The sequence below is a fragment of the Pongo abelii genome, chromosome 14 (genome assembly GCF_028885655.2).
Source record: "Pongo abelii isolate AG06213 chromosome 14, NHGRI_mPonAbe1-v2.0_pri, whole genome shotgun sequence".
Taxonomy (NCBI): Eukaryota; Metazoa; Chordata; class Mammalia; order Primates; family Hominidae; genus Pongo; species Pongo abelii.
In genome coordinates this window covers 99,429,309-99,444,110 of record NC_071999.2, presented here as the reverse complement: position 1 = coordinate 99,444,110, position 14,802 = coordinate 99,429,309, and the positions used below count along the sequence as shown (strand labels likewise).

Sequence of the window (14,802 nt, the reverse complement as noted above, 5' to 3'; positions counted from 1 at the left end):
TCTTCATATGCTGGGCTAACTAGTTGGAGGGCAATGGAAAAGGAATCTTTGAGTAATAAACATGATGCAAAAGGGGAAATAAATGCAAGAAAGAAATGTGTTGGCTTTTGAAACTATCTAAATACATTAATAACAGGCAGGTAACAGTTCTAGAATAATGGCTACTCATGTTGCTACTAATTAACAATGTTACTGGTGAGTATCTGGGGTACCACAAACCAGTTATGAAATACTAGGCCTTTGCAATAAGAAATTTCAATGCTCACAGGCTCAATGGTCTCTGGCCAAGAGCTGAACAGATGGGACCCTCTGCAAGCACAAGGAACGTATGGGACTCAGCCAATCCAAATGAATGTGTTAAACTTGATACATATACTATATCTCCTTGAGTTTGCCAGCCAAATTATTCCGGGTTATGTAAATGAACTGTCTTATCTTTGTGAAACCTTGCACTGTTTTGGAAAGCTAAGCAAATTTATAGACATTCAGGTCAAATGCTGGCCAGTGGTGGGGGGCGGGGGTTGTCATTATTTCGCAGTACTAAGGAACAACAAATACCAGATCTATTTATTTATATATTTAGTGCATTGAGTAAAGATAAAGGAGACCTGCAAAAGAAAAAATATCCAGTGTGTATCAATGACTGAATTTGTGTCTACATTTGGGATAGGAAAAGTGATGACATTTTTAATATTCCCAGCACATATTTCCTTCCTGTGTGGTTGTACTTCCAAGTGACAATATCATATCATAAACTCCAATGTCCATTTATATAAAACAATAGCATTGATAATTTCAGGAACAGAATTTAGTAGGACTTTTCCTTAACTCCTCGCCATTATATTTAAGTTCCATCCTTATTTCCTCTCTTCCTGCTGCAATGTGTCATCCAGTCCCCCTCAGTAAGACCTGCCAATGCTAATGCCAACACATATCTCAAATCCACTCACTTCTCTTCATGACTGTTATCACTATACTAGTCCAACCCACCATCGTTTCTCTCCTAGCTTACTTCCAATAACTCCTGTTGATATGGTTTGGCTGTTCCCCCACTCAAATCTCATCTTGAACAGTAGCTCCCATAATCCCCACGTGTCGTGGGAGGGACCCAATGGGAGGTAATTGAATCACGGGGGAGGGTTTCTCCCATGCTGTTCTCATGATAGTGAGTAAGTCTTATGAGATCTTCTGGTTTCATAAAAGGCAGTTCTCCTGCACACACTCTCTTGCCTGCCGCCATGTAAGACATGCGTTTGCTCCTCCCTCACCTTCTTCCATGGTTGTGAGGCCTCCCCAGCCATGTGGAACTGTGACTCCATTAAACCTCTTCTTCTTTTAATTACCCAATCTCAGGTATTTCTTCATAGCAGTATAAAAATGGACTAATACACCTATGTTCTCCCAGTCTTCTATGAGTCTCCCAGTTTAACCCTGTGTCCCTAAGAACCTACATCAAAAATCTGCCCAACTCAATCCTAATCTCTCACTTTATAAAAAAAGTATTCAGCACTTTGGGAGGCCGAGGTGGGCGATTCACAAGGTCAGGAGATTGAGACCATCCTGGCTAACACGGTGAAAACCTGTCTCTGCTAAAAATATAAAAAATTAGCTGGGCGTAGTGGTGGATGCCTGGAGTCCCAGCTACTCAGTGAGCCGAGATTGGGCCACTGCACTCCAGCCTGGGCGACCGAGTGAGACTCCGTCTCAGAAAAAAAAAAAAAATATTAACTCAGGATGGATCAATGACTTAAATTAAAACCTGAAACCATAAAAATTCTAGAAGATAACATCAGAAAAAATCTTCTGGACATTCACTTAGGCAAATAATTCATGACCAAGACCACAAAAACAAATGCAAAAACACAAAAATAAATAAATGGGACCTAATTAAACTAAAAAGCATCTGCTCAGCAAAAAATAAATAAATAAATAAATAAATAAAATAAAATAAAAAAAATCAGCAGCAGAGTAAACAGACAACCCACAGAGTGGGAGAAAATATTTGCAAACTATGCATCTGACAAAGGACTAGTATCCAGAATCTACAAGGAACTCAATCAAATCAGCAAGAATAAAACAAATAACCCCATCAAAAAGTGGGCAAAGGACATGAATAGATATTTCTCAAAAGAGGATGTACACAGCCTTTGAACTTAGGAAAAAATGCTCAACATCACTAATCATCAGGGAAATGCAAATTAAAACCACAATGAGATACCACCTCACTCCTGCAAGAATGGACATTATTAAAAAGTCAAAAAACAATAGATGTTGGCATGGATGTGGTGAAAGGGAACACTTAAACACTGCTGGTGAGAATGTAAACTAGTACACCACTATGGAAAAGAGTATGGAAATTCCTTAAAGAACAAAAAGTATAACTACCATTCAATCCAGTGATCCCACTACTGGGTAGCTACCCAAAAGAAGTCATTATATGAAAAAGACACATGCACACATATGTTTATAGCACACAATCTGCAATTGTAAAATATGGAACCAATCTAAAAGCCCATCAACTAACAAGCGGATAAAGAAAATGTGCTATATATACACCATGGAATACTGCTCAGCTATAAAAACGAATGAAATAATGTATTTTGCAGCAATTTGGATGGAGCTGGAGGCCATTATTTTAAGTGAAGTAACTCAGGAATGAATAACCAAATATTGTATGTTCTCATAAGTCGGAGCTAAGGTACGAGGTTGCAAAGGACTCCAGGGGAAAATTTGGAAGGGGGTTGAGAGATAAAAGAGTATATATCGGGTACAGTATATAGTACTCCGGTGGTAGGTGCACTAAAATTTCAGAAATCACCACTAAAGAAGTTATCCATGTAGCCAAAAACCACCTGTAGCCCCAAAACTATTGAAATAAAAAAAATAATAAATCTTCACAATGGTTCATAAGTCTTCTTCACTATGGTCCATAAGGGTATCAAGATGAGGCCTATAGGCCTCCAACTTTATCCCCAAACTCCAGCTGCCATTCTTCTGCAGCTCACCTGACCCTATCTTCCTGGAGCATATCAAGCTCTCTCCCACTTAAGGACCTTTGTGCTTCCTTCCATCAGCTGAAATGATCAGCACCTTGCATGGGCTGCCTCCTCATCCCATCCCTCACTTCCTCACTGAGGATCTTTAGCACAGTACTCTGTACATTTATTTCACTTATGATTATCCAAAATTACTTTCTCTGTCTTATTTATTCAATTATCTATTATCCGTGTTTCTCAGTTAAAATACAAGACCCATAAAAGTGTGGACTTTGTCCCTAATATTATATCTCAAGAGGCTTGAAAATGCCCAACACGTAACAGGTATTTAAAAAGAAAATTTTGGGGCCGGGCGTGGTGGCTCACGCCTGTAATCCCAGCACTTTGGGAGGCCAAGGTGGGCGGATCACGAGGTCAGGAGATCCAAAACATCCTGGCTAACACAGTGAAACCCCGTCTCTACTAAAAATACAAAAAATTAGCCAGGCGTGGTGGCAGGCGCCTGTAGTCCCAGCTAATCCGGAAGTGGAGGCAGGAGAATGGCTTGAACCTGGGAGGCAGAGCTTGCAGTGAGCCGAGATCGCGCCACTACACACTCCAGCCTAGGTGACCGAGCAAGACTCCGTCTCAAAAAAAAAAAAAAAAAAAGAAAGAAAACTTTTGTTTTTGAATGGATTATTATTAACTAAACCGTACATTAGCACACTTATCCAATAAACATTATGCCTGATTGTAATGGGCCTAATTCTAGTTTTCCCACAGATATTTTAATACGATGACTCATTTATCCATTTAGATTAATATTCCTTTCAAAAGTAATTTTCTTAAACTCCCAACTTCATAAGTTATAAAAAGCAGAGCTTTATTGATGTAAGCCTGTATTTCACAAAACATTATTGCTTTTGAGTGTGCAGGACATTCTGATAGTCATTTTAAGCCCAGGAAGCAGTTGGCACTAACAAGCAATACAAACAAGCATGAGTGTACAACTTGCAAAACCATTGTATTGAGCATTATGCAAAACTGACCAATCTTAGAAGCACTAAAATTCATTCCACCCCTTATGGCCAATTGACTGTCAGTTCCTAACCTCAGTGTAGGCCTGGGGGCTCATGCATTCAACAATTATTGACTAAGTCACTATTGTGCACCAAGCACTGTCCATGGGACTGAGGACTCAACAAGAAATAAAGTCAGTGCTGACCTGACTGGAGCTTCTGAGATACTCAGGGGAAATATAATAAATGAGCACTTGGTGGCAAGTCTATGTGGTGCTTTTTTTTTTTTTTTTATAGAAGATGGTGTTTATTTCCACACACAGAAAATACAGAGAAGGAGAGCCATGATCATGAGAGGTTTTCAAAATGTGGAATATAAGAAATTGTGGCATGACCCCATCTATGTATGCAAGAATAATCAGTAGGAATATTAAGATGGCTCCAGATATTTTAAAGACCATTACATAGAGGAGGAACAAATTTGTTCTGTATTTGCTTAAAGATGAGAACTAGGAACTAGTGACCCTAATGAGTCACTCTGCTAGGTATACAGAGGAATTTTCAAAGGAATCCCAAAGTGTAATGGACTATTTCCAAATGATTGTGAGCAAGGCTTTCATCATTGGAAACGTTCAAGATTAGAGCAGTGGTTCTCATCTTTGGGGCGTAAATGCTTTGACATCACCCAGCAAGTTTTAAGCTCTAAAAAACAGCACCAAGAATAGATGGGCTAGTTCCTCCAATTGCTCTCTCTGCCCTGTCAACACCACCTCCACATCAATTTCAGAACCACTGAGGGAGCAGGAAGACGGAGGTAGCCCATTCCCATAGTTAATCTCATGCTTTAAAAAAATATATTGATATAGTAAAATATTGGATGATTTCTAATTCCTAATGTGGAATGTAAAATGCATTAAATAATAACATGCTAATAAAATTCAGAGGTAATCATTCATGGACAGCCACTAATGATGGTGATTAAGGAAGATGACTTTAGTTCAAACAAGCAAATGATTAAGCTTGAGAGTATAAAATGTTAAAGGGCCCTAATTAATAAAGTACCACATTTTTCTTAGCCTACTTTCTAGAACATAAATATGTGAATCATCCTTCTAAGATACAGATGAATGACCTTTATATTCTAAAATCCAGCAGAGGCAGAAATCACTGCCTGGAAAACAAAGTGGAATTTCAAAAGGTCTACTGGAAATGGGTCAGAGATACCTGTAACGAGACTCAGCGAGGGCACTAATCAGAACAAGATGTGGAGAAACTGATTAGGAAGAAGAGAAAAATCCAAACTTCCTGATTTTCTGGTCTGGCTGCCTGTCATAAATTTCAGTTCCATGTGAATCTTGTGGACTAATTATTACAGTTGTAATTCGTCCTTAAGATCTACCTTTTCATTCTTCCTTTAGATCCACTCAGTCATCAGCTGCTAGTGAATTATAATGACCATATTCAACTCACCGGGGATGATGACTTTGCAGTGGAAATCACTCTTTTTGTTACTTGCTGATTTATAGGTATAGAAGGGAAAAGGAAAAAGAAAACATGAATCCAAATTCTTAAAATCAGTAGCTTCCTCATGATGTTATAAAATATTAAAGTTTAATTTAGCAAAAAATGAACAGACAAAAAAGGGTACTAGGGAGGCCTTTCCAAAGGGGTGCTCTACAGTTATTAAGGGTAGCAACTGAAATTTAATTCCGCTGAGAATTTCGCTCCATCTGAGGTTGCAGGCTGCAGTAGGGCGTGGGGAGATGAAAGATCCATGAAGAAAAAGAAGGAAAACAGAACCTATAAACATCCACTCTTCCTGCTCCAAGCTGTTCTCCATTTTCAGCCTTGGAAAACGTGACCAGAAGGGTAATGGAAACCCTGTGATACTAAACTCCATTTATAAAATAATTCGTTCTCTTTGTTAGCTGCAACATAAGCATCTCCATCAGAAAGGCAGACATTCCGTTTGTGTGCTCCCTTTAGTGTCAAGGGTGTATTTGATGTCACTTCAGTCTATTTGATGCATTAGTTTTAGTTAAGAGCATATATTTTGGAATCAGAATATCTGTATTCTTATAGAGGCTCTACCATAGCCTGTCTATATGGCCTTAGACAAATTATTGAATCTCTTGTGCCTCTGATTTTTTCTTTTTTTTTTTTTATCTTTAAGTGAGGACAATGGCACCTAATAAGTAGGATTGTTGTGAAAATTAAATGAGTAGATACATATAAAGCAGTCAGAACAGAGCCTGGCAGACAATAAGTACAATGTATGTGTTAATTAGTTGCAATAGTGGAACTGGAAGACTAGTATTAGGTAGCACATCAAGTTGTATAAAATCTTGAGTCAAATATGGGAATCTCATAATAAACCTTCACAGAGTTATCATTCTTAGCTCGTACCTTAGCCTCTATAATACACTCATGGCTAATATAATGCATGGAAAATCAAGCTAAACAAACTCAATAATTTCACAGCAAGTAGGTATATCTATTTTACTTCTGGGATAAAGTCAATGGTTGAATCAGCATAACTCCACAGTTTTTAATTGAAGAATTTTACCATTAATGGCCACTGGAACAGGACACTGACTATACTTTTCAGCTAACGGGATGGCTCCAGAGACCACACTGGATGTTGCACAAACAACAACTGATGTGTGTTTTGGCATCATTAAAATAAAAGTTAACATGTTAAATATGGCAGAAAATCTTTGCATTGAAGGAGCTTTGACAGCATTTGTCAGCTTGAGCATTTTATGGCAGCAGCACAGCTTGTTAACAAGCAATGAAAGACGGCTCTATTAAGCTCAGGGTGGTGCTGAAATTGTTTCACACAGCCCATACTCATTTTCCCTACCACCAAGTGAGGATGCCCATCGAGAAAGGCCATCACATACAGGAGGTCTCTGCAAGTCGTTGGTATTAATTGTAATGAGGAAGACATTTTATTGCCACCCGGTGTTACAGTCTACCTAGTAACCCTCACAGCTGTTTTGATTAATACATGGACTTACATTAAAAAGAACTTGTGCTGCAATTTTACCTAACACAGCTTCCTTTCTAAATTCCAAATAAAACAACGCTTCCTACAAATTGAGGATGGACTGCATTGAAATCCACTGTTCAGAATTCAAAACCCAACCTTGAAGGAGGAGAATGGATAAAAGCATCCTGCCTTTCTGGACTTAACAGGTCATCATTTTCATCAATAATCACTTCTTTTAATTAAAGCTTAACTAATTTTTGGTGCTAAGTGAAACTCTGAACTACCGGAAGACATCCACATCTTGGGGGAACAATTATTGCTCCTATGAATATTATTATATAAGGGGAACCCTACCAGGGGAGGACAAAGAGAAACATCTGCAGGTGGAAGAAAGTCTCATCCAATATAATAATATGGTATGTCAAACACATTATGTGCAAAAACTTTTTACTCCACACATTTTACACAACACTTCTACCAAGAGTAGCCACATAATCCAAACCTTTCCCAACAAGTAACTTGATAAAATTCCATATAGTGCCAAGTGCAGGACAAGTTTGATTTTACAAGCCAACAACATTTTATTTGTTGATAAAAAGTGTTAAGCACTTTTTTTATGATGATGTGAAGTGACTTCAACATAATTAGATTTTGATGGATAACTATAAAATCTTATTATTTAGAGGAAGATTTAAATCTTTTTCATCATCAATTAACATTTTGTAAGCACACATTAAGTGCAAGGCACTGTATTATATGTTTTGTGCCTATTCTTAGGATAAAAATTTCTCACTTTTTCCATAATAGATTTGCAAGGCAGTCTAAAAGACTCGTTTGCTGATAAGTAATCAGAACAAATATAAAGTAGTAGAAAGTTTCAGGAAGCAAAAAATGCACATATGCTATAGGAAATGGCAGGCTTATTCAAAGGCAAAAGTCAGAAACTCAAATGCCCAGAGGAACTTGGAAGGTCAGCAGGTACAAATTGGGCTGGGTATAATACTAGACAGAGGCAGGAAATCTCCCAAGGACCTAAGGCATTCACGTTAGATAAGCTGACAATTATCAAAGAGGTCAGAGGACCTATTCGGCCTACAGTTCCCCAATCTTTACCATTATCACTCCTGACAGGTAGGGGGCAGGAGCATTGATTCTGAGTTCAATAAACCTGAATTTGAAGCTCATCTCTATTAGATACCACTTCTGTGATCTTTTACAAGTTATTTAGTCTTCCTAAGTTTCAGTTTCCTCCTCTTCAAACTGAGGATGGTAACACATGTTTGCCTTGAAAATGTTGTTGGGATACCCAAATGAAACACCATGAATGAAAGAACTTGGTAAACTGTAAAAGACTTCGATGATGTGAGGTGTATTATTATGATAATAAACTAGAGAATTATATATAGTCAGCATCAACTAAGTATTAACTATTGTGTTAGCTATTTGTTATATTCTAAAATGTAACAGGTATTTTTATGGTATATGACACACATTTCAGAAAGGATAATTGCATACACAACTAACTATAATTACCTGGAGACACCTGCCTTCTAAATAATTAGCTATGCCATTGACATGGGGAATGGAAGTGATAATAAACTTGAGGAATGATTTTCAAGATGCATCAACAATTGGAAGAAACATTGCCCTGTGGAGGAAAGGAAGAAATCTGTGCGACTAATTATTCATTTATTGTTGGCAATTATATTTATTTTATTTGAGGTGTCAAATGACATTAAAGTAAAATACATAATTTTCAAAGTTAATATCTGAAAATATTATAAGACTCATAAATTATGTTAAAGGTTGGAATTAATTTTCTGTGCAAGTCTTTTACAAAAAAATCATAAACATTTATTAAAAGACATTTTAAAACATAAATAAATAATGACTTCATAGGTAAGTTTTCAGTGAAGAAGAATCAATAGGCCAGGCACAGTGGCTCACGCCTGCAATCGCAACACTTTGGGAGGCTGAGGCAGGCGAATCACCTGAGGTCAGGGGTTCGAGACTATCCCAGCCAACATGGTGAAACTCCGTCTCTAGCAAAATTATAAAAATTAGCTGGGCATGCTGGCACACACCTACAATCTCAACTACTTGGTAGGCTGAGTGAGGCAAGGGAATCACTTGAACCCAGGAGGCACAGGTTGCAGTGAGCTGAGATTGTACCACTGCACTCCAATCTGGGCAAAAGAGTGAGACTCTGTCTCAAAAAATAAATAAATAAATAAATAAATAAGAAGAATCAATGTCAGAATGAAGTTGATTCTCCCCCAAATTATTATATATATTCAATATAATCCCAAACAAAATCTTAGCAGGGGTTTTCTTGGACTTTGATTAGTCAATTCTGTGATGTATATTGAAGAGTAAAGGGCCATGAAAAACCAGGACACTCCAGAAGAAGAACAAGGTAAGATTTTTATACAGAACTATAGTAATGTCCTTTTGCTACACATTCAGATAAAAAGACAAATAGAACAGAATCCAGAAATAAACAGGCACATATAAGAAAACTTTATCATAGAGCAGGCATTACAGATGGGTAGGGAACAGATGGACTAATCAATAAAGAATAATGAAAATTTGTTGTCTATATAGAAATAAATGAAAATAGATCTTGACTTCATAAACAATGTAAAAAGTCATAATTAAATATATTTGTGAACTTATGACAGGGAAGAATTTCCTAATCAATATGCACAAAAAATATGTATTATAAAAGAAACACACTTCAGTCAACATGATCTTATATTTTAAAAAACGTAAAGACTACACCAAAAAACAGATAGAACTCATAAACAAATTCAGTAAAGTTGAGGGATACAAAATCAACGTAGAAAAATCAGTAGCATTTGGCGGCTTGGCACACTGGCTCATGCCTATAATCTCAGCAATTTGGGAGGCTGAGGTGGGCAGATCATTTGAGCCCAGGAGTTTGAGACCAGCCTGGGCAACATGGTGAAACCCTTTCTCTACAAAAAATACAGAAATGTAACTGGGAATGGTGGCACGTGCCATTGGTCCCAGCTACAATACTTGGGAGGCTGAGGTGGGAGGATCGCTTGAGCCAGGAGGTAGAGGTGGCAGTGAGCTGAGACTGCGCCAATGCACTCCAGCCTGGGCAACAGGGTAAGACCCTGTCTCAAAAAAAAAAAAAATTCAATAGCATTTTTATATGCCAACAGCAAACAATCTGAAAAGGAAATCAGAAAAGCAATCCCATTTACAATAGTTAAAAAAAAATCAAATAACTAATAATAGATTCAACCAAAGAGGTGAAACATCTACAATGAAAAATTATAAAACACTGATGAAAGAAGTTAAAGATAACACAACAAAAGAATGCAAGGATATTCTATGTTCATGGAATGGAGAAATTAATACCATTAAAATATCCATTCTACCTACCCAAAGTGATCTACAGATTCAATGCAATCCCTATCAAAATACCAAGGACACTCTTCATAGAAACAGAGAAAAAAAAAATCCTAAAATGCATACAGAATCACGAAAGACTTCAAATAGCCAAACTAATCCTGAACAAAAGAATCTGGAGACATCACACTACCTGAATTCAAAATATACTACAAAGTGATCACAACCAAAACATGATGATACTGGCATAAAAACAGACACATAGATCAATGGAACAGAATTGTGAACTCAGAAATAAATCCACACATTTATAGCCAACTCATTTTTAACAAACGCATTAAGAAAATACATTGAGGTAACAACAGTCTTCAATAAATAGTTCTGGGAACACTGGATATCTATATGCAGAAGAATGAAACCCCCATGTCTCTCACTGTATACAAAAATCAAACCAAAATGAATTAAATAAATACTTCAATGTAAGGGCTGAAACTATGAAGCTACCAAAACAAACAAACAAACAAACAAAACTCTTCAGGACATAAATTTTTGAGGTAAGATCTCAAAAGCACAGGTAACCGAAGCAAAACTGACAAATGGAATTATATCAAGCTAAAAATCTTCTGCACAGCAAAGGAAACAGTCAACAGAATGAAGAGAACCTACAGAATGGGAGAAAGTATCTGCAAACTATCCATTTGACAAGAGATTAATAACAAGAATATATACGGAATCCAAACCACTCAATAGCAAAAACATAAATACTCCAATTTTTTAAATGGGCAAATCATCAGAACAGACATTTCTCAAAAGACATAAAAATGGCCAGCAAGTATATGAAAAAATTTTCAACATCACTAATCATCAGGGAAATGCAAATCAGAATCACAATGGGCAAATCTCACCCCAGTTAAAACGGCTATTATTAAAAAGACAAAAGATGAATACTGGCAAGGGAGCAGAGGAAAGAGAATTCCTACACACTGTTGCGTGGGAATGTAAGATAGCACAGCCATTATGGAAAACATCTACAGAGGTTCTGCAAAAAAAAAAAAAAAAAAGAAGAAGAAAAACAGAAATACCATATTATCTAGCAATCCTATTGCTGGGTATGGATCCAAAAGAAAGGAAATCCACCTGTTGAGGAAATATCTGCATTCCCATGTTTATTGTTGCACTATTCACTCCAGCTAAAATATGGAATCAACCAAGTGTTCATTAATGAATACATGAATAAAGAAAATGTGGTATCTATACACAATGGGATATTATTCAGTCAAAAAAGAATGAACTCATGTCACTTGCAAAAGGGATGATTTGGAGGGCATCATGTTAACTGAAATAAGCCAGGCAGAGAAAGACAAATATTTCATGTTATCACTTATATATGGGAGCTATAAAAATGGATCTCATAGAGGTAGAGAGTAGGATGTTGCTTACCAGAGGTTGGGGAGAATAGAGGGGAGAAGTGATAAAGAATGGTTGGCTAATAGGTACAAAAATACAGTTAGATAGAATGAATAAGTTCTAGTGTTCATTAGTGCAGTAGGGTGACTACAGTTAACCATTAACAGAGCATATTTTGAAGCAGCAGGGTAAACTGATAGAGTTTACCCGAGGTGGTAAAGGACAAATAATATGAGTTACAACTCCATTCCTTCATGAAACTTAATAGCAAATGACAGAAAAAAAGATGAAAAAACAATGTTTCAGGAGAAAATATGTTTTAAAATATCTTCCATATTAGAAAAACATCAATTCTCCAGATATGCATATGCTTATATAAGAAGATAAAAAACAAATATACTTGCTCCAAAAGGTGATAAAAATCAACTGATATTTCTCAGGTAAACTATATCCATAGCTAACCTTTCTCAAGTTGATGAATCATACTCTACCACGCTTCTTAAGAAAGAGAGCCAAAGGGCATCATTTTTTGAAAACACATATTTAGAAATATAATAGAAAAAGGAAAATTTCAATTTGGAAGATGTCAGTGAGAATGGATAATTTTCATTTACACAAAAGATAAGTAAAATTCCTTTCGAAGGAAGGAAATGATGGATATATAATTAAACTTGGCTACTTAATACCTGATAAAAATGTAGTATGAGTATTTTTAGCAAGAAAGAAAAAAGGAGGAAGAGAGAAGGAAGGAACTTCAAAGTACACCTCTCATCATTAGCAGAACACAACATCCTAGAGAATAAAAAATAAGACTGAAACAAAGCCAAAAAATCCAATCCCCAAATAGAGCCCCCAAAGACCTCCTGGAAATACAGCGAGCATATGAATCCCATCAAATAGTTATCAGTGCTACATTCATCTGTCCATTAAGCAAACATGATTACTTCCCCTTTACCTTTATGGTGAGGCTTATGATAATCAGGCTAATTCCAAAAGTCTATAGCCAAAAAAAGTGATAGAACTGTAAGAAGATATGATGTTAGGATGCAAAATTTTAATTGCATGTCAATCATTTCGTTGGGATTTGTGCATGATTAGAAATAAAAGATTATATCTATCTGTTGAAAGAAAGAAGCCAGCAGAGACAGAAGAATGAAAGATGCAAGAGAATTTTTAATTGATAAAGCAAATGCTGGAATGAGGAGGTGGAAGGCAATAGAATCGAGATCAGCCACTAGTGGGAAGAAAGGAGCTGGGGTATGCAAGTGAGAAAATGATGCGTGATAAGTTAAATAAGACCAAGTACGCCTTCATGATAAGGAAGTGATTTTCAGTGTATGAGGTAGCAGCCTCACAGGGAACATTTGTAAATCTGCAAAAGCATTTTTTTTTTTGAAACAGTCTCACTCTGCACCCAGGCTGGAGTACAGTGGCGCCATCATGACTCACCGCAGCCTCAACCTCCACACTCAAGCAATGCTCCTACCTTAGCCTCCCAAACAGCTGTGACTACAGGCACATACCACACTATCACATATGGCTTTTTCTTTTTCTTGGTAGAGATGGCATCTTGCCATGCTACTCAGGCTAGTCTCAAACTCCTGGGCTCAAGCAGTCCTCCTACCCTGGCCTCCCAAATTGCTGGCATTACAAGTATGAGCCACTGTACCCAACCAAGAGCATTTTTGATGATCACCATGAAGAGTAGGCTCTACTATTAATAGCACTCAGTGAGTAGCAACCCAAGATACAGAACAGATACAGAACATCCAAGGAAATGCAAGACATTCTTGCACAATGAAGACTTACTTCATCCCAAATGCAAAATGCATCCATGTATATACACTATGAGCTTTTCTCTTCCTTTATGTTTATGCTGACTTTGGTCTTTATTCTTGTTCAATATGATAATTAAAGTACAACTTCCAAGACTTGTAAAACGTCCACCTGTGAAGTGAATAACTTTACTGTTAATAAATAAAACACGATCTAAGTCTTCTTGAATTTCCTTAATGAATTTATTTATAATTTCATTTTCTTACAGATTTAAATGTTATTAATCCTTTGCAACAAAGTTTTTTTTTTTTTTTTTTGTTCATCCATTTATTTGTTGGGCTTAAGGTAATGGGGAAAAAGGAAAAAACAGACCATGATGTTTGATGGACATATAACACTAGGGAACTCATTTCCACTTACACTTGTGGTGTTTCAGGGAGAAGCCTGGAAGACTACCATAAGGGACCTCAAAAAACATCAACAGCATACTCCATTCTTCCTGCAAGACTAGTGATCCAGGTTCTCCACATTTTAAACCACTGTTCACCATTAACTACTGAAAGAGAGACTATTCACTTATAAAGTTGAATCTTAGAAACTTTAGGAGATAACATAAATCCCTATTAGCTATCAAAACCTTTTTAAATAAGCAACACAACTTTTTACACTGTGGCTGATCAACAGAGCCAGAAGTAGGGAGATAGTGTTTACATAGTAACCAACTGTTTTTAATTGAATTGTAAAGGAAAAAAACTAAGCTTTTACACAGTTATGAACATTTTAATTCATTAGTGATTTATAATAGTTGCCAATAGTGACAGGTTCACTGGCTTTTACAAGCTGTTGCCTAAATGCCATAAATTATTTTGTTTGTAGTTAGGATCAGAATCAGAAGGGAAAGAAAGAAAATTTTATCTGTGGGCAGTTAAGTTTGCCACGAAACCTAGGGAATCTGAGTGCCTGAGTTTCTCTGGGGCCAATGTATTAAGTGCAATAAACAAACTCTTCAATAGCTATTTTTAGCTAGGATTTCTCAAGGTCCAAAGTTTAATCTAGGTTACCAAGAGAGGAAATTTTACAGATGATTTTACTCAAGATAATTCATAATGGTTTTCTCTGATGTTTAAAAACACACAGATCCAACAACCTCACCCTGGTCTTTGACCTATGTAGGGTATCAGAATCTGCAGCCCTGAGTTCTAAACTCATGACTCGAACTGACAGGAGTCTACCTCCTGGCATTTCAAGGCTA

The 14,802-nt window shown here is 36.8% G+C and overlaps 1 protein-coding gene and 1 long non-coding RNA gene across 3 annotated transcripts in view; both read right to left on the bottom strand.

The window, feature by feature from the left end:
• Positions 1-14,802, bottom strand: part of GPC6 (glypican 6) — a 1,198,922-nt gene that overhangs the window by 1,084,150 nt on the left and 99,970 nt on the right.
• The window catches only part of LOC134759902 (uncharacterized), a 32,354-nt gene continuing 20,458 nt past the window's right edge, over positions 2,907-14,802 (bottom strand). Inside the window, exon 2 of the long non-coding RNA XR_010136812.1 lies at positions 2,907-13,721. This is a non-coding gene — a long non-coding RNA (uncharacterized LOC134759902). The remainder of the gene's footprint in view (positions 13,722-14,802) is intronic.